We start from the raw sequence: 25,649 nt of genomic DNA, 5'->3' as shown, positions 1-25,649 counted from the left end.
GCCTTCTTTCTCTGCGTGCACATTTGGGCGGCATTATGCTAATATGTCCACAGAGTGAGGTAGATATGTGGGGGCGTGTTAGAATGAGCCGTTTTAGGGGGGCGTGGCAGAGTCTTAACTTTGATAAAGAATATCTCTTTGGTTTTGAGACTTTAGTCTTTGCAACTTCAGGGATCGTATCTGTGCACAATCAGCTTGTAACACTCCAAAGAGAAAGGAAAACTTGAAATCGCAACATATGACCCCTTTAAGAGCCTAAACGAGAGAACTGTGCAATTTCAGGAGATGATGCAGATGATTAAAATATTAGTCATGAACATTCAGTGCAAAAATAATTGTTTTAACAAGCATTTTCTTGTTTTCCTGTCAAAAATCTTACAAAATTAAACAATTAAAACTAGATACATTCATTTGAGACTTTTTTCAGAGGATATATCTTGAATATACATAAACCTTAGGCTTTATGTATGCTTACAGTAAAACAAGAATAAATTCAATTGCAGTGAGAAAAATAAACTTAGCTGAGGGTACATTCTTTGAAAACAAGTCTAAAAGGAATAGTTCACCCAGAAATGAAAATTTGTAAAAAAAAATAATAAAAAATAAAAATAAAAAAAGTACACACTCTCTGGCCATTCAAGATGTGTATGAGTTTGTTTCTTCATTGAACAGATTTTAATTAATTTAGCATTGCATCAATTGCTCACCAATGGTTCCTCTGCAGTGAATGGGTGCCATCGGAATGAGGGTTCAAACAGCTGATGAAAACATCATAATCCACAAGTAATCCACACGAATCCAGGCGGTCAGTTAATTTCTTTAAAATTTTATGGTATACTTCAGGATATATACACATTTTTTTCCAGCAGGGGAAAAGTAATACTGATTAAAGGTACAGTCACATTAGCAACATTTCAGAGCAAATTTTGCAGGTAAAAATATCCATTGTCCATTGTCAATAGTAATGCTCACACAGTCGATTTCAAACCATGCAGCTTTCTGTTGGTCAAAGTGGAGAATCTGAATGAGCAACTTGAACATGAGCAAAATCTGTGTGAGGAACTTTATTGCCCTAACGAGAAACTCCCGATCGAACAGATTCACATAAAAATGACTAGATTTCACCCGCAAAATTTCACTGAGCAATCAAATGTGACTGCACATTTAGAAAATTATTTTTGCATCTTGTATTTTTCATATAAATGTATTATATATTTTTTTATTACAGAATATTATATTCATATGATATTATATAGTACTCATGGCATGTAACAGATCCCAATTATCAGACAATTAGAGTCCATATGCAGCACTACGATGATTGTTTTTTATTGAGCTCTACAATTATAAAAAGGCCTAATCTCTGTTCTCATACAAATGTATTTAGATATGTTCTACCTAAGCTGGGACCAAAGGCTCCTAGACCATTTCCCAAATGGGATCAGAAAGATTAAATGGCGGGATGCCCTTCCTGGTGATTTAGACACGGGTGACAATAGAGCCTGGAAAAATGGTTTCCTTGGTTTATGTAGTTAATAAAACCTTACTTGTATCACACTTGATGTTGTTCATGGTTTTCCCATAACTGGAGTCACTTAATCATGCAGATTTATGCTACAAGCTTTTGCAGAATTGTACAGTAAGGAAGTTATTTCCCTTAACCAGGAAATTAACGTTCTTAGAATTGACAAGACAGTTGACACTGAGAGGTCAGCTAAATATCTACAGCGGATCTAAATATTCATAATTAATTATAACTAGTTATGATTAATTATTCATATTTCCTCATGAGCTGATTCGTTACAGGCTACATAAATATTTAGTATTCATGTTTGGAAAGGCACATAACTGCATATTCTGCAAACAGAAACTTTCTTAATAAAAACACGACCTCACAAGAGTTATAATAGTACATTCTATATAGTATGAATGTGTGTGTGAAAGTAATACACATACTACATCTGTCATTTTGTCATGGTCATGTGACCTACCAGCGTCAGTGGTGTCAACCTTATTATCACTAATTTTTTCACTAATATACTGATATTCAGAATAACATGTTCTTGCTTGTGTAATATTGCTAAATGTATCGATTTATGAAGCCATTTGTAATGCCTGTTTAATACTTTCATCTGCTAGGATGATAATTTTTTTTGGGGGGGGGGGGTTATCACGATAAATTTTGATATATGCAATTAAATAATCAGTGAATATGTAATAAATTAGGTTTCAATTTTAATTACTACTAATATGTACACTTTAGCTACTGATATGCACTTCAAAATACTAATATGTACCATTTAGGGGTAAATAAGGTACAGAACTTTAACTTTTAGCTTTTGTATTCTAGAATATTGCCCCAATGACAGCTTTGTGCTATGAAAATTGTGTTATTGGTATCGATTTATGAAGCCATTTGTAATGCCTGTTTAATACTTTCATCTGCTAGGATGATAATTTTTTTTGGGGGGGGGGGGTTATCACGATAAATTTTGATATATGCAATTAAATAATCAGTGAATATGTAATAAATTAGGTTTCAATTTTAATTACTACTAATATGTACACTTTAGCTACTGATATGCACTTCAAAATACTAATATGTACCATTTAGGGGTAAATAAGGTACAGAACTTTAACTTTTAGCTTTTGTATTCTAGAATATTGCCCCAATGACAGCTTTGTGCTATGAAAATTGTGTTATTGGGATGTTTATTTACTGTTATATGTGGTCTGTAGTTCCAAGTATTCCTAATCGATTCAGTTCCAGTGACCTTTCTAGAACATGTTCTATCAAAGGGAAAGCTGAAGAATGTGTGTTATCATAGACTTGAAAGATGTATTTGTTTTAAGAATTGAATGGGACACAGTATAACGTTAGATTTATTCTGGCACAAGTCTGCTCACTATGTAACAGCAGGAGTTCATGTGTTATTCGGTTTAATTCAGAGTTCAATACATCTAGAACTCTCCTTACCTCTGACCCCCAGCCCACCCGGGTTTGTGTAAGTGTTTGTGTGTGTGCGGAGATGACATTATAGCTGTGCATTGAGTTGATGATTTATGTGCAGGCTACAACCTCTCCTGCACAAACACAGGCAGACAGCAGCTTTAGGAAAGCTTTCTATAGGGGGATGTGTTTATTTGTGTGTGTGTGTGTGTGTATTTGTGTGCGTGTCCATGTACTTGCAAGCAGAGACAAAAATCTGGGTCTGTTTGGATGGAATTTCACTTGACTAGACTGTGTACATGCATGGAGTAATCTCTGAATTGTGCTGACAAACAAATTGCCTGAAAAAAATAAATGTGCAATGCGAATACAGAATACAAGTTTTTTTAACAGTCTTGATATCTAAAATATCTACAGTATGTACTCCTAAAACATGATAAATTTATAAAACTGTGCTTGTGTGATTATAAAACTTGTTTTCAGAGAATTTATTGAGTCTGACCCCCAGCCCACCCGGGTTTGTGTAAGTGTTTGTGTGTGTGCGGAGATGACATTATAGCTGTGCATTGAGTTGATGATTTATGTGCAGGCTACAACCTCTCCTGCACAAACACAGGCAGACAGCAGCTTTAGGAAAGCTTTCTATAAGGGAATGTGTTTATTTGTGTGTGTGTATTTGTGTGCGTGTCCATGTACTTGCAAGCAGAGACAAAAATCTGGGTCTGTTTGGATGGAATTTCACTTGACTGGACTGTGTACATGCATGGAGTAATCTCTGAATTGTGCTGACAAACAAATTGCCTGAAAAAAATAAATGTGCAATGTGAATACAGAATACAAGTTTTTTTAACAGTCTTGATATCTAAAATATCTGCAGTATGTACTCCTAAAACATGATAAATTTATAAAACTGTGCTTGTGTGATTATAAAACTTGTTTTCAGAGAATTTATTGAGTTTTTTTCTATAAATCTCCCTACAGATTGTTAGATTTATGCCTAAAAAAAAGAACAAAAACTAGATATTAGATATTAGGGTTAATTATATGGATGCTGAGATATTTTTACTGGAAAATATTTTGTAATTTATTTTATTGTTTCTTTATGACTTCAACCATGTGCCTTAAGAGACGTACACTATAGGTTTGGCAAGGTGCGATGATAAGCCAAAAATATCACAATATGTCAGGGCATTAGTATTCTGTGGGCTCGGTTTTCTCTGATCAAATGTGCTCTCCTGGATTAAGTCAACAGCTTTATCTTCTTCACACAGCAGGTGTCATGAAGTTGCGTCATTACATTAACCAAACACATCTACTAAAATATCTACAGTATGTACTCCTAAAACATGATAAATTTATAAAACTGTGCTTGTGTGATTATAAAACTTGTTTTCAGAGAATTTATTGAGTTTTTTTCTATAAATCTCCCTACAGATTGTTAGATTTATGCCTAAAAAAAAGAACAAAAACTAGATATTAGATATTAGGGTTAATTATATGGATGCTGAGATATTTTTACTGGAAAATATTTTGTAATTTATTTTATTGTTTCTTTATGACTTCAACCATGTGCCTTAAGAGACGTACACTATAGGTTTGGCAAGATGCGATGATAAGCCAAAAATATCACAATATGTCAGGGCATTAGTATTCTGTGGGCTCGGTTTTCTCTGATCAAATGTGCTCTCGCGGATTAAGTCAACAGCTTTATCTTCTTCACACAGCAGGTGTCATGAAGTTGCGTCATTACATTAACCAAACACATCTACAGCACTAGTACACTCTAAAAAATGCTGGGTTAAATATAACCCAGCGCTAGGTTAAAAAGGGACAAACCCAGCTATTGGATTGTTTTGAACCCAACCGCTGGGTCAAAACAACCCAATAGCTGGGTTTGTCCCTTTTTAACCCAGCATTTTTTAGAGTGTAATGAGGTGTGTGTGTACAGGTTCCCTTTAAAAGCGCAACTTTATGCAACTTTCTCCACATTCATTTGGCATACATCAGCTATGTTAAATAATGTTATGCCCACTATTTAATATTGTGGATGCAAGCCATGACCAGAGGTTTATCATCTTTTTAACCATAAAGGTTCTCTTTAGTTACCAACATTTTGCTTATGTTGTTTATGTTTATGGTCCACAAAAGGAAGTAAGTCATAAAGATTTGGAGCCATATGGGGTGTGAGTAAATGATGACAATTTTCATTTTGGGGTTGACTATCCTTTTAAAAATAAATACAAAATGAATACATGGTACTAGGGCTGTGCAATTAGCTATGTTAAATAATGTTATGCCCACTATTTAATATTGTGGATGCAAGCCATGACCAGAGGTTTATCATCTTTTTAACCATAAAGGTTCTCTTTAGTTACCAACATTTTGCTTATGTTGTTTATGTTTATGGTCCACAAAAGGAAGTAAGTCATAAAGATTTGGAGCCATATGGGGTGTGAGTAAATGATGACAATTTTCATTTTTGGGTTGACTATCCTTTTAAAAATAAATACAAAATGAATACATGGTACTAGGGCTGTGCAATTAATCGCATGCGATTGTCACGCACATCTCATCAGTAAAGCCGGTTCCGTGATTGGTAGTAAATCGCCATCACCTGCTTTCAGATGGAGAGGCAATTAATACACAGAGCCGTAGTTCACTGACAAGCTAGGCAATATCGCGTTCATAATCGAATGCGATTCATCTGTGATTATGAACGCGATATTGCCTAATTGTCAGTGAACTACGGCTCTGTGTAGTGAATGCCGCTCAATCTGAAAGCAGGTGATGGAGATGTATTACTAATCACGGGACCGGCTTTACTGACGAGATGCGCATGACAATTGCATGCGATTAATTGCACAGCCCTACATGGTATATTCTCTAAAAACAAGCATTAAATGGATATAGTTCATCCAGCGGATGATGTAGGCGTATCGTAAGCTCCGCTGGAACGCCACTCTCTCATGATATGCAAACGATGTTAGCAAAGTTTTAAATTTGAATATTTTTCTTACACAATTGCATCGCTTCGCTTCAGAAGTCCTATATTAACCCCCCAGAGCAGTGTGGGGTACTTTTTGTGATGGATGGATGCACTTTTTTGGGCTTCAAAATTTCTACCCCCATTCACTGCCATTATAAAGCTTGGAAGAGCCAGGACATTTTTTTTTAAATAACTCTGATTGTATTTGTCTGAAAGAAGAAAGTCATATACACCTAGGATGGCTAATTCATGGGGTTATTTTCATTTTTTTTATTTTTTCAAATTTAAACTATCTTTAATGTCATATGCATTTTTGCATGGATTTTTTTACTGGAAAAACACAAGATGTGATTAACAATATGAGTGAATCTATCATATCAAGAGTTTCTTACAGTTGACTCAAGACATGACAGCTTTCTGGGCCTTTAAGAACTGATCAGTCTGGAGTCCTCTCCAAGCTGCACTATTTTATTTCCACAGTAATCGTGTCGATCAGGGGATCACTGAGAACCTTTGCATTTGTGAGATAAGAATGAGAGAGATTAGTATTTAAGTTAGTTAGTTGTTTGTTTTAGAAATGCCAAAGTCCCTTCCATCTGCATGCCAAACTATTGTTTCTCATGGTCACAAAGCTGGTTTTATTTATATATGAGCTGGATGTGAAACCAAACATTACAACTGAACTATTCACATTATTCACAATGCCATTTCTGCACATGTCGGTGAGGTACACTATCGTTCAAAAGTTCAGGGTCAGTAAGATTTTCAGTGTTTTGTCTGTTATGTCCACCAATGCTGCATTTATTTGATCAAAAATACAGTAAAATGGTTTTACATTTTTACTGCATAATTTTTTAATCTTCACACAGACATTTTCCTTACAATAACAGTCTGTCAAAAAAAAAAAAAGTGTTATAAAAGTCATCCATAAAACTTTCGTGCTATATTTCAAGTTTTCTGTAGCAATGGAATAGTTTTGTGGGGGAAATTTTTTTTTAATTGTGTAATCTTGCCCTCTGCTGTAACTCCAGCTGAAAATAAAGAGCACAAAACTTCTAAGTGAGGCACCAGACGATTGTTCTCCAGATCAGCATCAGATGTCCACTCTTGAAAGGAATAGATATGTCAGCAGCGAAGTAATCAGAGTTGACATTTAATCAAGCTCTTAAAAGCTTTCTCTTCTCTATCTGAAACAGCCATAATTGATTCACCATTGTGGATTGACTAAGCTAATGTTGTGAGAATATCAGATGTTAAACTCTCATTCACTCAGCCTGTGACTCACAACTGGACCTGAAAAGCTGAATGCCCATTTGAACGCTTTTACATTTAAATGCAGTACTGTGAACTCTTTCCTGCATATTTTTTTTTTTTTACAATTCTTTATAGTAAGTCTTCACAGACTTGAACGATGCTACAATCTAGGGTTCTTGAATCTCTTATATCTGCCATGTGCTCTGCTCGATAAATCCTCAACAGCCACACATATATATTTATATATATATATATATATATATATATATATATATATATATATATATATATATACATATTAGTGCTGTCACACGATTAATCGCAATTAATCGCATCCAAAATAAAAGTTTTTGTTTACATAATATATGTATGTGTGCTGTGTATATTTATTGTGTATATATAAATACACACACATGCATGTATATATTTCAGAAAAATATGTTATGTTGTGTAATATTTATATATTACATATATTTAATTATAATATAAATTATATGAATATAAATTTAGACATGTAAATGCATGTAAATATTTTCAAAATATATACTGTATGTGTGTGTATTTATATATACATAATAAATACACAGAACACACACATATATTATGCAAACAAAAACTTTTATTTTGTATGCAATTAATCATTTGACAGCACTAATAATATATATACATACATATATATATATATATGCAAGAACTTTGCAGTTGGTTGTTTTGAAAGCTGCACATTCTGGGATAATTTCAAACTTTTCACTTCAAATGTAATACAAATATAAAGACTGCAAAAAAAGATTTAAAAAATGTCCTAATTATCTACAAATCAAAGTGTGAAGGAAGTCTTTAATGTTTTAGGCTGAATACACTGCAGAAATCACGTTAGAGGTTTAGAACAAACCCCATTCCAGAATGCTGGAGGAATATCAATATATCTGCCTCGCAAGCACTGTGAGCACACAAGCACTCTTTAAGCTGATTCCCATTGGTCCATTCTACAAGCCTTGTTATGGTGAGCACTAAGTGGGAAGGGATGAAAACAGAGGGGGGCTGGTTGGATGCAAATGTATCGCCTGACGCATACAGTACCAGAAGAAATGAAGTGACAAGAAAAAAAAGAGAGGGAGAAAGAGAAGGAGCGCCTTCGTTTGCATTAATTTAGAAACATGTGCAGTGCAGTGATAAGGAACATCATTCCTTTAGCTCATTAATCTAGTGTAAACGCCAACCTGCCATTTCGTGTTGTAACCCCTCACCCACTCTTTACCTACATCCTCTGCTCCACCCCACTAAACTGTTTATATAGGCGCATACAGTACCTTACTTCCTCCTTTAGATCAAGAGATATGCATATTCTCCTGCCTCATTACAAAACTCCTTTTCTAGCAACTTGAAACTGAAGGCATCCAATGAGAGCCAATGAGACACATCTGTATTCTACGGTTAAATCTGTCCCATAATGATATAGCACTCAGTCGAGAGGAGAGGACTGTATTTCCTCAATAAATATGCCAGACTCGTGTCATTACAGCAGAAAACGATTAAAAGGGTACAGACTCTCACATCTGTCTCTCTGAAAGTGTCAGTGGACACTTTCATTAAAACCCAGCTGTAGGCAACCAACAAGGTGGCAAACATAAACAAGGAGCAGTGGCCTTTGCACAAGATGGGACTCGAGAAACCATATCTGCATTTTTAGGTTTATAAAATGCAAATTTCATGACGATAAAATGCTAAAACTTAAAGAGGCAGTATAATCCAACAAAAGAAGTCAATTGTTTGAAAGGTAAAAAAAAATACATAATATATGAAGTTTAATGATGTTAAGATAGACAAGCAAAAATGGTTTGAATTTTGCAGTAACAGTCTCTGCAGCTACAAAAACCAATATGTCATTTTATCAAGACAAACCTTTACTGAAATTGGTTGAACTTAGTAAGATGAAATATGATCTGGGAAGATTTTCATATTTAAATTACATCAATAAAATAACTTCCACGTACTAAAGTTGACCCTAAGAGTGACAGAAAGACTGGTACGTGTTTTAATATCACTTACTGTTGCAATATCAAATGTTATTTTGGCCATAACACAAATGTTGCCCTCTAAAACCCAAAGCAATTCCCTTTATTATAGATTTTCTATGTGTCAAAAGCAATTTTAACACTTTTTCAACTGAGGAAATTCTCAAAATAAGGCCATGACCGCGACATGCAGTTTGCAACTCCATTTTACTTGGAATATATCTGAGTGAAACAACTAGGAGAAATATAGAGTGGTACTTGATTCAGGAACGCAATGGATTGTGAAAAGTGGGTGATACATACTACACTGAATGGGAGGGCTAAAATGATGTATAAATAGCTATTTCACAATTGGTTAACACTTTCCGGTAGCCCACATGTACTGATGACATCAGTCGATAGGGAAAAATTACAAAGGTTTTTTTTTCTTGGAATAACGTTACCTGGATTTGACCAGGAATATGCATTCAGCAAAGCAACTAGGCTACATCAAATATTACAACAATTTAAAATAATTTATGTTTTAATTTATTTTAAAATGTAATTTATTCATTTAAAAAAATACAAAATATAATTTTATTATATTATTGAAATTATTGAAATGTTTCAATTCTCCAGTCTTCAGTTTCACATGATCCTCCTGAAATCATTCTAATATGCTGATTTGGTGCTCAGGAATATTAAGCAGCAAAAACTGTTTTCAACACCATTAGTCAACACCAACTCAGCATATTAGCATATTGCCATCACAGGAATATTTTTTATGAATTATTAATTATACACGTATAGAATGTAAGAATGCGATCAAGGGCTTTTCTCAGCAAATATTGATATACTCCACTCATATATAATTTTTATACAGATAAATATGTATTTTTATATAGAATATGACAGCATTTATGTTCACACATTAGCCTCTAAAATGTGTAAATATGTATATATATATATATATATATATATATATATATATGCGGCCCACCATGCTGAACACAATTAAAAAAAAATACTTTCAGTTTTACAATTCATTTGAGTTTTTACATTAATTTAAAAATGTACTAAATAAATATAAGCTATAGCCTAACGTTTTTAGGTATAATAATTTTGTTTTTCATATATTATTTTCAGACATGAGCAGTACTCACATAGCCTAATTAACGTTACGCATTTAAAGTAACGACCAAGTGGCCAGCGGCAGACAGTGAGCATATGCTTGATCAATTTAGCCTCTCAAATCATCACGACTTGACTAAAATAAAATCTATAGATATAAAACAGTTCAAGCATATAGAAATGTTTAGACGTTAAACCTAGATAAATGTGCGCTGTATCCAATAGTTTGTGCGGAGAGTGGAAGCTGAAGCGCGCTTTGCAGGACATGGAGACGCCAGCGCCAACACTTGCATTTTTTTTCAGTGAATACACCGTCATTTTTGCTCATAAAGGTAAGAGTAATACATCATTCTATACTGTAAAGGGTCTACTTTTATTTGTGTGCACTCACAATATCAACAAAACTTTGTGCTTTAATAAAATAAAAAAATCAAACATGATGCGCTTTCTGCCGTCTCTTCTTCAACAGGAGCGCTTCACAAAAATGAACCCGAAACTCAGCAAATACATGCCTCACAGACATGATAGATATATCTATAGAAAGTTTTAAATGACTACTTAACGAAATGAAACAAACCAAAAACAAAAACTCTTTCATTATGATCATAATTCCTAAAGATGCACTTCTCTCTAAAGGCGTGTCTGATGTATTTATCAGAAGAGATGAAAGAAAGATAGTGGTCATCTACGCAATTTGGAAAAAGAGGCGGCTTTTCTGCATTAGGTATGTTTTATTTATTTATTTATTTATTTTTTACTCTTTGTACAGCAGTTATTGTTCATTCTAAATTTATTTTTTTAATGTAGAATATGTGTTACATAAATACATGAAATGTAGAACATATAAAAAAGTGCTCGTGGCTCGTCTGTCAGTGGGTGCCCCCCACGCATAAAAGTGAAACTCCGGTTGGTTTGGTTTGTATTGCTGTATTGTATTGTAAATCAGGTTGGTTTGTATTGCTGACGTAATATGTAAATGATATGCGTGCGGCCCGCGAGATTGCACTTGGACCATAGAGCGGCCCGGTGGAAAAAAGGTTGAGAACCACTGACATACACACACACACACACACATACACACACAAATGCAGCTGCTGTCGCTTTTATTGTTTGTCTAGTTACATTTCTCCATCTATATTTTTCATTGTAATTATGTATTTTGTATTAGCTATATTAAAGGAACATTTTCTTGCTATATGAAAAACCAGCAATGAAATGCCACTGAATTATGGTCATTAAAATCGTGTTAATCCCTTTAGCACCAAACCTCCCCATTTTTTTCTCATAACTTTTCTCCAGAGGGAGGAATGTAATTCAATTAAGGATTTATTAACATCTCTGCTCTTTGTCCTGTGTTAATGAGAGGCTAATGAGGGCACCTTGGACTCTGTGAAGCCTAAATGGGCCAGTCATAAATACTGCGTTAATATGCTGTTGGACTCATGTTGAAGGCTTCTCTAAATGGGGATGAATTCGGGCAGTGTGAGAGAAAGCTGAGGCTAAATGGTCTCTTATTTCCACTGGGCCTGAGTGATGCATCTCTGAATTCATTCCTATTACAGAGACGGGTAGCTGAGACAGTTATGCTTTTGTGTTTGCGACCGCACTGATGTTGTTTCATATAATCAGATTGAGGGTCTTCTGAACGAGAGGGAAGGAGGACAATGAATCTTTTCCCAATGTTCATCCGGCTTACGTTTTGACAGACGCATCAGCGTCGCCCCTCAGCGCTCTCACTTCCTCGCTGGATTCCTGACAGCTTATAAAAATCATCTTTTACATGGTACTAATATCTTTATGAATAATAGAGTATGTAGAAATGAGACGCACAAGTGGAAAGAAGTGTTAGAAAACGGAGAACAAAATGAGATAATAAATCCCAGCATCCTTTAATGTTAGCACAGTTAAATATGAAAAATGACAATTGTGTCCAGCCTTAGCCATGAGTTTTGAGCATCCACCAGTCAAAGAGCAGCCGGCCTTGTTGCCATAGCGATCAACTTTATGGTATTGTGCAATTCAATTACAGTAACATGAAGCTAAATGAGTGAATAGTGAACCTTAAACTTCTCTGCAAACCGTGAACGTTCCTGTCAGTATTGTTCATTAGATGCTGCGCGCTGGGGTTGAAAGTAAGCCGCAATCAAAGTAACAACATTATGTGGTGTACAATGACGGCGGACACAGTGGAGTGGTTGTGAAGAGCCCTAGAGAGGAATTATTTCATCATAAAAATAAGGATTGATGGAGTAAAGAGGAAGGTGTGCTAAATGAATAAGAAAAGCGTATGCATGGAGAGGTTTTCAGATGTGGGAATGTGGGCTCATGATGACACAAGAAGCCCTTTTCCAATACCTTGATGGAAATTTATGGCATCGGTGATGAGGAGCACTACGCCTCAGGTGTGAATCAAGCTTCCTCTTGAGTTTTCACGCATCTTTGCTGGATGCAAGGCGGGCGGAATAATAACGGTCGCCAGTTTCCACCATCACGTGTGGTAATTCAGCACGCTGAGATAAAAACCATGAAGAAGTAGAGAAGAAAATGAAGGGGTTTCTGAGGGCCAAACCTTTATGGTGACGGAATTGAAACAAATAAATGAAAAATTCAATCTGCCCACATCCTCTGAGTGACTAAGAATCCTCTTATTTGTTCATTGCCAAATAGCAGATAATAAAGGCTGCTTTTGATGGGGAATACCAAAGCTAATTTACAATTGTAATTTTCTTGGCTCTATCTACCCCTAACCTCTCGGGTAATTTTCTTTTCACTCGCTTTGACCTTTTTGTTGTGTTGCTAATGAGTACATAATACAAAGAGATATCAGAAGGGAAGCAGCTTGCGCTGGAACAAACAAACTTTTATGAATTTGGATTGACATTCAGTTATATGAACTGCTGAGTTTAAGCAAAGTGTGAAATGCGTGTTGCACTAGCGTCACCAACAGTTTTTCTCCTAAAACACTACATACATTAAGTACTAGCTGGCAACACCTGAAATATAAGTATTTCATGTATGAAAAACTTTAGAGATGCTAACAAATTCTTCTAAAATTCTTTTAGGTTCAAAACATTTATTAAATTAAATTAATAAGTTGATTTTATTGTATTCAGTCATTAAGAATAAAGTAATATATTTAATCCTATTGCATTTATTTAACACATTCACCTAGTTTGACATTATAATGGTTTAACACTGTCCTGTGTGGTTTTTGGTGCCATACTCAACTTATTTTGTGCCATAACTTTACATAAGATTAAAAATAGTATTAAAATTCTAAATAGTAGTGTATTGTAATTAAAATTATTGTCACTGTACTGTCTATTATGCTTTTGGTAACGTAACACTTTACAATAAGATCCCATTAGTTAATGCATTACCTAACATTTTAACAACAGGCAAAACATTTGTTACCGTATTTATACATTTTTGTTGCCATTAGTTAATAAAAAGACAACTGTTCATTGTTAGTTTGTGTTAGCTCAGGTCAATAATGATGATTTAAATAATGATTAATAAATGCTTTAGAAGTAATCTTCATTGTTAGTTCAAGTTAACTAATGTAGTTAATAAATTGAACATTGTACTACCCGTTTTTCATTTTTTTGGAGTAGTGGTTTGGTTAGAGGCTCAAAAGTACCTATTTAATATTAAAAAGTAACTTATACAAATGTTTTTTTTTTTAATATAACAAACATTTTTAAGTAACTTTCTGAAGCTGTGTCCAGTCTATATCAATTCTTCCATGTTATGTGGACAATATTCACATTTTGTCCTTAACAAAGTATCTAAACATAACAAACTGAACGTGTTACGCACAAATACTAATGAGATGAGTTCCCTTGGAAATTTTTAAGGGGCTTTTAAGAGTTTTTGAGTTAAATAAGGTCAGATGTAAGACAAACATAAATTACTCGTCCGTCATACCTCAAACCACACTGCTTTAAAATTCCTGAAAAGTCACTACATAAGGACTATAACTGGTTTGTTAATCATGTAGATTCAACTTATTATGGTTGTTGTTATGGTACTTACACACTCAAGGTTCCTCAAAAATGCAAAATCCATATCAGCTGTATTGTGTGAAAACATGTGGGAAAATATCTGAAATATCTGAAAGAAGATATAGGCAATGTGGGTCAGAAATTGTGTGGTGTGAGATTTATACTGTTCTTCCCTCAGTAGAATTATCTTTTTCAGAGCTATATATATATATATTGTAAGCATCCAGGTCAGATGGGTAAACCTGGGAGAATAATACCATTAGTAGCAGATAAGGGTGAGATTAGGAACAAAAGATATCTGAAATGTCATCCTGGATTAAAATTTCACCACTCCTGTTGACATGTTAAAGGCTTTCAGAAGTGTGTGATGGTGAGCATGGGATTCCCGAGAGGTTCAAATGCCTTTTTCATCTTACTTTTGTTGAATCAGAATAAAACTTAGACTCTAGACTGACCCAGGGCTTCCTCTTCCTTCACCACCACCGTTTCTGAAATATAGGACAGGAGCAAAAGTTTCATAAAGTTGAATGCAAAAGTTAGCTCAAGTTCAGATTTCATGTTCGTCTGTTCAAAATCTGTTTGTTCTCTGTGTACACAGAATGTGGGTCAGAAATTGTGTGGTGTGAGATTTATACTGTTCTTCCCTCAGTAGAATTATCTTTTTCAGAGCTATATATATATATATTGTAAGCATCCAGGTCAGATGGGTAAACCTGGGAGAATAATACCATTAGTAGCAGATAAGGGTGAGATTAGGAACAAAAGATATCTGAAATGTCATCCTGGATTAAAATTTCACCACTCCTGTTGACATGTTAAAGGCTTTCAGAAGTGTGTGATGGTGAGCATGGGATTCCCGAGAGGTTCAAATGCCTTTTTCATCTTACTTTTGTTGAATCAGAATAAAACTTAGACTCTAGACTGACCCAGGGCTTCCGCTTCCTTCACCACCACCGTTTCTGAAATATAGGACAGGAGCAAAAGTTTCATAAAGTTGAATGCAAAAGTTAGCTCAAGTTCAGATTTCATGTTCGTCTGTTCAAAATCTGTTTGTTCTCTGTGTACACAGAAAAAAAATGTAGATGGCCAGTTAATTACACACTAAGGAAAAGGAAATTGACATCAATTGTCTGTAATTATCATAGAATGAAGGCTCCATTAGTTACATTCAAAGAGATCGTTCCATTTTGTGTCTGTTTATTTCTTGGAGAAAGACTACAAGGATGTTACTACTCAAATAAACAAATCCATCATCATACAAGTTTACGGAAATTGACACCATCTGACACCTACCAAGAACAGCACATACTGAAAGTCAACGTTAAATTGCAATACTTCCATAATATGATGAGTGTAACAGAACACTGAATGCGAAAAAAAGGAAAAAAGTAGAACCGGAATTTGGCCATCTGGAATTGACTGTAATATGCATTACATACGGACCAAAGTTGACCTGTTATGATCTCTGATTTGGCCCACATCATACCAAACGAGGGTGGAAAGAATAAGAAAAACATGGAAAAGAAAAGGAAAAACATTTTTTTATTCAGCATCATTACTTCAGTGTCACATCATCCTTCAGATATCATTCTATATTGATGATTTGGTGAAGAAAGAAAGAAAGAAAGACCAAATTACCAAATGGATCATTTCGGTCATGTTTGCAGTAATGTTTCTAAATAAATAAATATAATAAAAAAAAATACACATTTAAAAAAATAATTTTAAAATCCATTTTGTCCTTAACAAAGTATCTAAACATAACAAACTGAACGTGTTACGCACAAATACTAATGAGATGAGTTCCCTTGGAAATTTTTAAGGGGCTTTTAAGAGTTTTTGAGTTAAATAAGGTCAGATGTAAGACAAACATAAATTACTCGTCCGTCATACCTCAAACCACACTGCTTTAAAATTCCTGAAAAGTCACTACATAAGGACTATAACTGGTTTGTTAATCATGTAGATTCAACTTATTATGGTTGTTGTTATGGTACTTACACACTCAAGGTTCCTCAAAAATGCAAAATCCATATCAGCTGTATTGTGTGAAAACATGTGGGAAAATATCTGAAATATCTGAAAGAAGATATAGGCAATGTGGGTCAGAAATTGTGTGGTGTGAGATTTATACTGTTCTTCCCTCAGTAGAATTATCTTTTTCAGAGCTATATATATATATATTGTAAGCATCCAGGTCAGATGGGTAAACCTGGGAGAATAATACCATTAGTAGCAGATAAGGGTGAGATTAGGAACAAAAGATATCTGAAATGTCATCCTGGATTAAAATTTCACCACTCCTGTTGACATGTTAAAGGCTTTCAGAAGTGTGTGATGGTGAGCATGGGATTCCCGAGAGGTTCAAATGCCTTTTTCATCTTACTTTTGTTGAATCAGAATAAAACTTAGACTCTAGACTGACCCAGGGCTTCCTCTTCCTTCACCACCACCGTTTCTGAAATATAGGACAGGAGCAAAAGTTTCATAAAGTTGAATGCAAAAGTTAGCTCAAGTTCAGATTTCATGTTCGTCTGTTCAAAATCTGTTTGTTCTCTGTGTACACAGAAAAAAAATGTAGATGGCCAGTTAATTACACACTAAGGAAAAGGAAATTGACATCAATTGTCTGTAATTATCATAGAATGAAGGCTCCATTAGTTACATTCAAAGAGATCGTTCCATTTTGTGTCTGTTTATTTCTTGGAGAAAGACTACAAGGATGTTACTACTCAAATAAACAAATCCATCATCATACAAGTTTACGGAAATTGACACCATCTGACACCTACCAAGAACAGCACATACTGAAAGTCAACGTTAAATTGCAATACTTCCATAATATGATGAGTGTAACAGAACACTGAATGCGAAAAAAAGGAAAAAAGTAGAACCGGAATTTGGCCATCTGGAATTGACTGTAATATGCATTACATACGGACCAAAGTTGACCTGTTATGATCTCTGATTTGGCCCACATCATACCAAACGAGGGTGGAAAGAATAAGAAAAACATGGAAAAGAAAAGGAAAAACATTTTTTTATTCAGCATCATTACTTCAGTGTCACATCATCCTTCAGATATCATTCTATATTGATGATTTGGTGAAGAAAGAAAGAAAGAAAGACCAAATTACCAAATGGATCATTTCGGTCATGTTTGCAGTAATGTTTCTAAATAAATAAATATAATAAAAAAAAATACACATTTAAAAAAATAATTTTAAAATCCATTTGGAATAACAGCCATAAACATGAAATGCAAATGCATTTTTCATGTTGATTTTAACATCTTCAGCTTTGCAGACAGCACCATATACTCTCCACTGTCACTGATTCTCCCCTCCTGATGCAAATGTCACATGGAAAGGGATTTATTCCACTGCAATATTTCTCAGGCTGGCCTAACATACTAAAGGGAAATAGAGCATTCAGAACATCAGGTAGTTTGTTTAGGCCCTTCAAATGGAGAGAGAGAGTGAAGAAACGACAAGCGAGGAAGAAAGTATGGTGGTTAAATATGGACTATGCTGGCTCTCTTCTGTGGAAGTGACAGGTAGAATGAGACGTGTCCTCACCATCTCAGGCATTTAACAGTGATAAATACCCGCCACAATGGTGCATTCTGGCACTTCAATAAATGGCGAAGAGCTTTAAAAGCAGCTGTGAAATCGTGAGCCCAGCTGAAAGCCAGGGACGGCCACAGGCAATTTGTGCCAAAATACTGACAGCAATGCCACGCAAATCACTGACGCCGCTTGTTTTATTTCATTTATTTGATCCCAGCAAACAATACTGCCCCCTTTCAACAGTCCATCTCTATCCTCAACACAAACTAAAGTAGTAAATGAAAGGATCAAGCTTTATATAGAACAGTTTTGTCAAAAAGAGCAAAATGATGTCAGATTGCTTTTATAACAATCCCATTATGTGTCATCAAATCAAAGGAGAAAAATTGCTCATTATTCCAGTGCATGATCTTGTACAAAGCCGAAAACAACTGTTAGCACACCCAAAACTGAACGTAGACTACTATGATTTATTAAAAACAACTAAATTAAAATGTAACTAAAATAAATGTAAAATGCATAAATGAACATGAAAAGCGAAAACAAAAATAAAAACCAATTCAAAAAAATCAAGGAAAACTATAATAGCATGTCAGTTGTACTAAAACAACACTGCAGAGAGCACAACTCTCAGGGTCTCCATAACTTGGTAATATATGTCATTCAGAAGCACCTTAATGGATTTTTAGTTAGGAAAAAAATGTCAGGCCAATAATATGTTGGCAGGGACAACCAGAATACATAACGACAAAGAAATAGACATCTATTATACACACATCATGTGGTTAAGTAAAAGTACATTTTCAATACGAATTTACTTAAAATTAATGCTTCAAAGTTCATTAGGACCATTAACAGCTTTCTGAACTTACATTTTAGCAATAATTATATAATGCAAATAAAAGGCACCATAAGATTTTCACAGCAGTTAACATACTCCAGCAAGGCAGCAACATTTCTGCCGAAGGCCAGGCATTATGGATGTTAAGGGCAACTATTCATATGTACATATTGTGAAGGAATGCGTTCATAAAGCTAAACATAAGTTCCAGTTTTATTTTCATCATCTTCCATCTCAGAGAGGTCTTATTACTTGCATCAGTAATATTCGAGTAGGTTTTTCCCCTCATTCCGAGCCATCAGAGCATACAGTATAAAAACATCCACCCATCCATGTCATGCATTTTTGCTAATGAGGAAACATATGTAAATCTATTAGAAACAGCATGAGTGAACTATGATTTCACTCTAACAGAGAGGGAAATATATTTTGAATCATTTGAATATTACTGATGAGAAATGCCAGATCCATGGACTGACTTCAAATGAATGGATTAAAACGAATGTGTTCAGGGGAAATCAAACAAAACTGGAACAAGCCAAGATGTAGTTTAGCCATACAGCCCAAATGGTAAATATTTTCTTTTAATCTGTATGAAAGAGGAGTGCACAGCATCCTACAGTTAAAAATCTGGATTCTTCACATTCTACACTCTTAATAATAAAAGTTCGAAAAGGCTTTTTTCTCTAGAATGTTTTTAAATCCACACTGGATGAAATAACATTACATTTTCATTCATCTAAATCAGTGAAGCACACTAACAGCATATTCACTTTGTAACACTTTACTTAAAGTAACACTTGAAGCCTGAATACTTGATATAGTATAAAGCCTGAATACTTTAATACTTTATACAGTATACAATGCATTATAAAATTATTTTAATGCATTAACTGTGCCTTGTAATGCACCTTATAATGCATTTTATGATAGCTAAAATAATTGTAACTACAATTATAATACATTAACATACTTATCTATTCATTGTTACACCTTAGAAAGTACAGTGTATTAAAATGCATGACAAACAACCAATTTCAGATGTAACAAGGAATCTGCATATAGTATAATGCAGTTTAACTTTGCTTACAGTTATTTATGGAAATATACAATGCATTAAAAATGCATTATGTATTCCTATTTAAAGCATTATAGAAAGGATTTTTTTTTTTTTATTGAAATTTTATGTTGTAAAACAGAACCGTATGAAAAGTTGTTTCTGCCATTGGAAAAAAAAGGTCATTGTGAATTTTTACCTTACAGTTATGACCTTTTATCTTGCAAATTTTGACTTTATGTCATATATTTTTATCAGAACTGCAAGTCAAAAAGACAGATTTGTGAGATAAAAAAAGTTGCATATAAATGCCATTTAAATGTAAATTCCATTAACCTGGGTATAATGACTGCTAAAACGCTTTACGCTAAACATTTTCTGAATAAATAAGCAAAAGCCAAAAGTGTCACAGTGATCCCTCTATGCTGTGATGCTGTTCATCTTCTGCAGCAACACATGCAGTTATATATTAGCATCAGTCAATTTCTACTCATCTGCTTAAAGAGTCAACATAAACAGAATAATTCATCCCATGATAGAACAGACCTCATCCTTCTTAGTCATCCTCTGGTTTGTTTGCAATTTGTATGGTGAAACAACTGCTCCCAGCCACGTTGCATTACCCCACAAGAGACCCTGCCCTGTCTAAGGCAACAAGCAACTTAGTCTTGAGAATGAATAATCTGACATGCAAATGTGGGTAGGCTGCTATTGCTGACAGTTGTTTGCAAGCACTTTGTAGTCAAGGGAGTAAGTTAAAGAAGTGTAGAAGATGCAAAGAACACAAAGAAACTGATGCATTGTTGCATTTTAAGAATGATGTAACAGAAACAGTTGCAGACAGATAGATGGATTCTTTTCAACTCCCAAATTGTTTAGTGATAGATAGATAAAGAGACAGATAAAGTTTCCATACAGACTTTTAAAAATCTTTTTTTAAAGGTTAATCAAGTGTATAACAGCTTTAATTTAAACCGGTCTCTGCTGAGTTGTTTGATATTAAAGCAGCACATTACCTAGAGTTACCCCCCATTACCCTGGCTTATTTATTTAAAGATGCAGATTTAAAGGTGTGTGCTCTGTCTGCTACAACTCCCACACAGATCGAGGGAAGATTTCCTTAGAGGTGTACCTTAGAGAAATGTCTAATTACACTGTTCGAAGGGTCTTCTTTGATTTCCAAGCACTGCAAATCCTTTGGGTGGATTCTAAGGCTTTCTTATGTAAAGTTGTGATGAAATAATGAAGAGTGGTAAACTGGTGGATTTGTCTATTGCAGTGTTTTAATACAGCTAAGGAATTGGAGACTTCTTGTGACTTTGTTGTGTCTTTTTCCTGAATATTTACCGTTTTGTCACATTTCCACACAACAGAGTTGATTTCAAAGGAGACTTTCATGCATCATATTTGCAAAAGGTTGCATAAGCATTGCCCTTAATTTAAGCAAAGCCATTTATTTCCCTAACATGTGTATAATCTGAATGTGTTCTTCCTGCATATGTAGCAGTGAATTTATATCAAAACAAAAAGCACAATAATGACTCATTCTTGCAGTCTGAAATGAAGATGTCAATTATAAACTCTTCAAAGAAACCAAGTGCAAAACTGCAGAGCTTCATACACATAGCAACTAATTACTCCTAAAATACTGTGTAAACATAAACTGAGATGGTTTAAGCTAAAGGAGCACAAAACATATTTTTACTGCAGTACATATTTACAGTATGAGTTACTTTATTAATAATTAATACTTTTTACACCCTACAGTTTCTTGCACTTCTCAATTAACATTTATTAACTGTCAGCATAAAGACTGCGATGTTATTTAACTTACAGTACATTCAAAGTCAAAATAAAAGTGCAAAATATTTTATAAATCCGAAAATAAAGATTTACTAGAAAAAGGGTCATAACTATATTTTCTGTATTAAATTAATAAATTAAATTTCGTGTTTCAAATTTAAAAATCTATACTAAACAGCCTTAATCTATACTAAACAGCCTTAATATATTACAGTGTGTTCATTTATTATTATTATTATTATTATAAAATTCAATAAAATATAGGTAATTACAATGTAATTATATATGATGTTATACTGTGTGAAATACTGTAAAAAATTATGTGATTAATATGTCATGATAATATCCTTTTCGCTAGTTTAACTCATCAAAATAACGAAACCAAACTAAACCAGTTTCCCTTGTGGATTTACATTTCTCAATTTTGCACATCACAGATGCAGTTTTGCGGCCTAACCTTTCAGTAGCATAACCTTTAGGGCATTTTCACACCTTGAGTACGGTACATTTGAACCCTCCCTCAAATATGCTCACTCACACTCTGAACACATTGTGCTTGTGAACCTACCTATTACTCTGACATTTCAGCTCTGGCATTCTTGGCATTTACCAAAGTATGTTCAGATGTAATTCAGTGCGAGGGTGCGGTATCTAACAGATGAAAGACAGAGAGATTTTGGCTCAAAGGAGACAGTGAGTCAAAGGCTGCTGACATACAGACTTCATTTGGCCTTACTGTGTTTATCAGATGAATGCCATCTGTATTTTGAGAAATTATTAGGCTGCAGTGCAGCAGCGGTCAGTGCAGGACAGCCGAGGTAATAAAGTGTGAGTGTTGTGACAAGGCAGCAGAGAATTAGATTCAAGAGTACAACTGCAGGGCAGGTTAGTTTTGTAAGAAACATCAGCAATATGACCACAGTCTTAAAGCAGAATTACAGAATGTAGAGGGACAATATACATTCATTCATATTAACCCAAATTAAGGGGTATTAATATAGAGTCAGCCTCCTTATGCTGCGGTAGCAGTGTTTCCCTCTTCCCTGCTTCCAGATACTGGAGCATTTGTGCAAATACAGGAGTAGAGGTGAGGTTGACGCTGATGTTGGGTGATCTGCAGTAGAGTTCAATTTGTCTTAAATGTGTTCATCGGGGTTGAGGTCTGTTTTAACTTTTCCTTACTAACCTAAAAGCAGCATTTTAGAATAGAAAGTTAATTTGTGCTCCCACTTGTGAACTATCCAATGGCATTTTAACTCGGCTGACAAATGCATGAAGAAAACCAGCTGGCCAATGCTTTAAAAACAAACAAATATCAATTTAAGTATCAATTTAAAATGTGATGATGATGATGATGATGATAATAATAATAATTATTATTATTATCATTGTTGTTATTAATGTATTACTGTACTGTTACATTTAACTACTTAAACTTTAATTAAATAAACATTTTAAATATGCCTATTTAAATTGAATAGCAATTTATGTACTTTAATGTTTTTTTTTACATTTTTGTTTTTGAATTAATGAATTGATATTTGATACCTTCATATTACAAGTGACATTCACAATAAATAAATATAATTCAAACTTTACACTTGATTATGAGTTATTCATGTATTATTTTAATTATCTATGTATAAACAATAACAGCAACAATAATAAATTAAAATGTATTTGTCAATTTTAAATGTGATAATAATAATAATAATAAAACAGTATTAATTTATTATTGTACTGTTATGTTTAACTACTTTTTTAAAGGGGTCCTATTATGCTCTTTTACAAAGTCTTGATTTTGTTTTGGGGGTGTACTAGAACAGGCTCTCATACTAGGTTGTTCGAAAAACACATTATTTTTCACATATTTTACATTATTACAACACCTCTCTCTCTTAATGCTGACAACCATGTTATTAGCTTGTCATGTGGTAGGAAAAAAGTTTGCACACTAGTGTTACAATAATCCACTTTGAAATGCTCCTGTCATTTTATTTATACATTTTTTTTCTTTTAATATACGTTATGAACAGAACTGGGATATTTCAAACATACTGAAATGCTTTAGCCGCAGAGCGGTGTTTCTGATATCAGTGAGCTAGGAGTGGAGTGGGAGCGGGAAATGGTGAACCCAGAGCAGAGCTGGAGCGTAGTGATTATTAAACGCTCGGAATGCGGAGGGGAATTTGTTGCCGCTCCACTCCGCTCACATACTCTGGTGTTGTGATTGGCACCACTCGACACCTGGTCAGGAAATGTCATGCCCCTTACCATAGCCGCCTTCGAGCTTCAGTGTAAATATTGCATCAAAATCAAATCAATTTGAGCGCAATTTAAACCCGGATGATTGTAACCACTCTAAGTTCATCTGCTTTGGGAAAGCTAGCATGTCTCCGACATAGTGATGACACTCGTTGCCTTCTCTAGTGCAGCTCAACCATTTGTGATATCACAAATCCCAGAAAATATGCATTGTAGTCCAAACGAGTCGTTCATTGTAGTTTTTGAAAAGTGATTTCTGTTGAATAAAATATCTCCTTTTGAAGTGGACTTCGAACTTTGTAACTTCGTAGATCTTTTTTATGCTCAAACAGCAACATTACAGACTAACTAAAGTTGAAACAGTGAAAAAGCATAATAGGACCCCTTTAAACCTAAATTACATGAACTGTTCTAAATATGCCTACTTAATTTGTAATGTATTTTATTTAATGCATTTTTACAAAAAATAAAATAAAATTCAACCCTTGAATCAAAGGGGGCATCCACAAAATATTGTCGCCAATTTGGAAAAGCATCTAGAAAAGATTTTCCTTCAGCAGAATTAAGACACTTGAACAGGCTGAATCTATTATTATAATTATTTCCAGTTGGTTTTAGCCACTCAGGCATGTAGTGTTTATCTGACATCTGCCAAACCCAGATTCGTCCATCAGACAGCCATATGGTAAAACATAAATCATCACTCCAGAGAGTGTATTTTCACTGCACCGGAGCAGTGGTGGTAGGCTTTCAACCACTCCAGCTGACACTTGCATTTTCACATGCTGATTTTAGGCTTGTGTGCAACAACATGCCAAAGGAAACTCCGTCATGATGCTCCTGACAAACAGTTCTGAAGCTTACTATAAATGTACCATATCCCTTTCACAAGGCAGATCACATCTAGCTCTGAAGGGAATGCACTAGTAATAGCATTACTAGCACAAACTCTGCTGAATTAGAATTTCAATTCAGTTCAATATAACAATTATACAATTATTCAGTGATTTTGCATATACAGAGAGGGTGGTAGGTGTTTGGGACTCACATCCACTAACTCGCACTGGGCCTTGCACTATGCTATACTGTATATATATCTGTCTTTTCCCCTCCAGGCTGGCGCGTGCTACTCCCCCTAACACCTGGTTATCCAATGCTCTCCATGAATGCTGGTCCAAACTCGGGGCTGCAGAGAGAAAATGGCACAAATCAAAAGCTACATCTGACCCGAGTATGTATCAGTCTCTGCATTCATCTTTTTATATCAGGGTCCACACTACCAAAACTTCTCTTAATTCAACTGTTTCTGGCAGGGTCCACACTACCAAAACTTCTCTTCATTCAACTGTTTCTGTCAGGGTCCACACTACCAAAACTTCATATTTTCACAACAAAATCAACAGCAGTTCAAACACATAAAAACTCTTCAAAACATTCAACTCTCTCCTCTACCCGCCTCCACCACTTCCCACCACGTCTTTAACAGCTGATAACTTTACCAGTTTCTTCACATACAAAACTATAACCAGTCAGTTTTTATCTCCATACACAGAGGAACTCCGACCACATCCACAGCCAACAATATCCTCTGCTCCTTCTCTCCTCTTATCTCCAGTCATCCTACAACATGCCCTCTACACCCCATCCCCTCCCAACTTCTGCAAGCCATCTCTCCTACACTTCTACCAGCACTCACACACATCATCAACACATCTCTTCTCTCAGGCATTTTCCCCAACACATTCAAGCAGGCTCAGGTAACCCCATTGCTTAAAAAAAAACATTAAACACTTCT

The sequence above is a fragment of the Sinocyclocheilus grahami genome, unplaced genomic scaffold, assembly GCF_001515645.1.
Source record: "Sinocyclocheilus grahami isolate Dianchi unplaced genomic scaffold, SAMN03320097.WGS_v1.1 scaffold501.1, whole genome shotgun sequence".
In the NCBI taxonomy this organism is placed as follows: domain Eukaryota; kingdom Metazoa; phylum Chordata; class Actinopteri; order Cypriniformes; family Cyprinidae; genus Sinocyclocheilus; species Sinocyclocheilus grahami.
Note: the sequence above shows the minus strand (reverse complement) of the source record.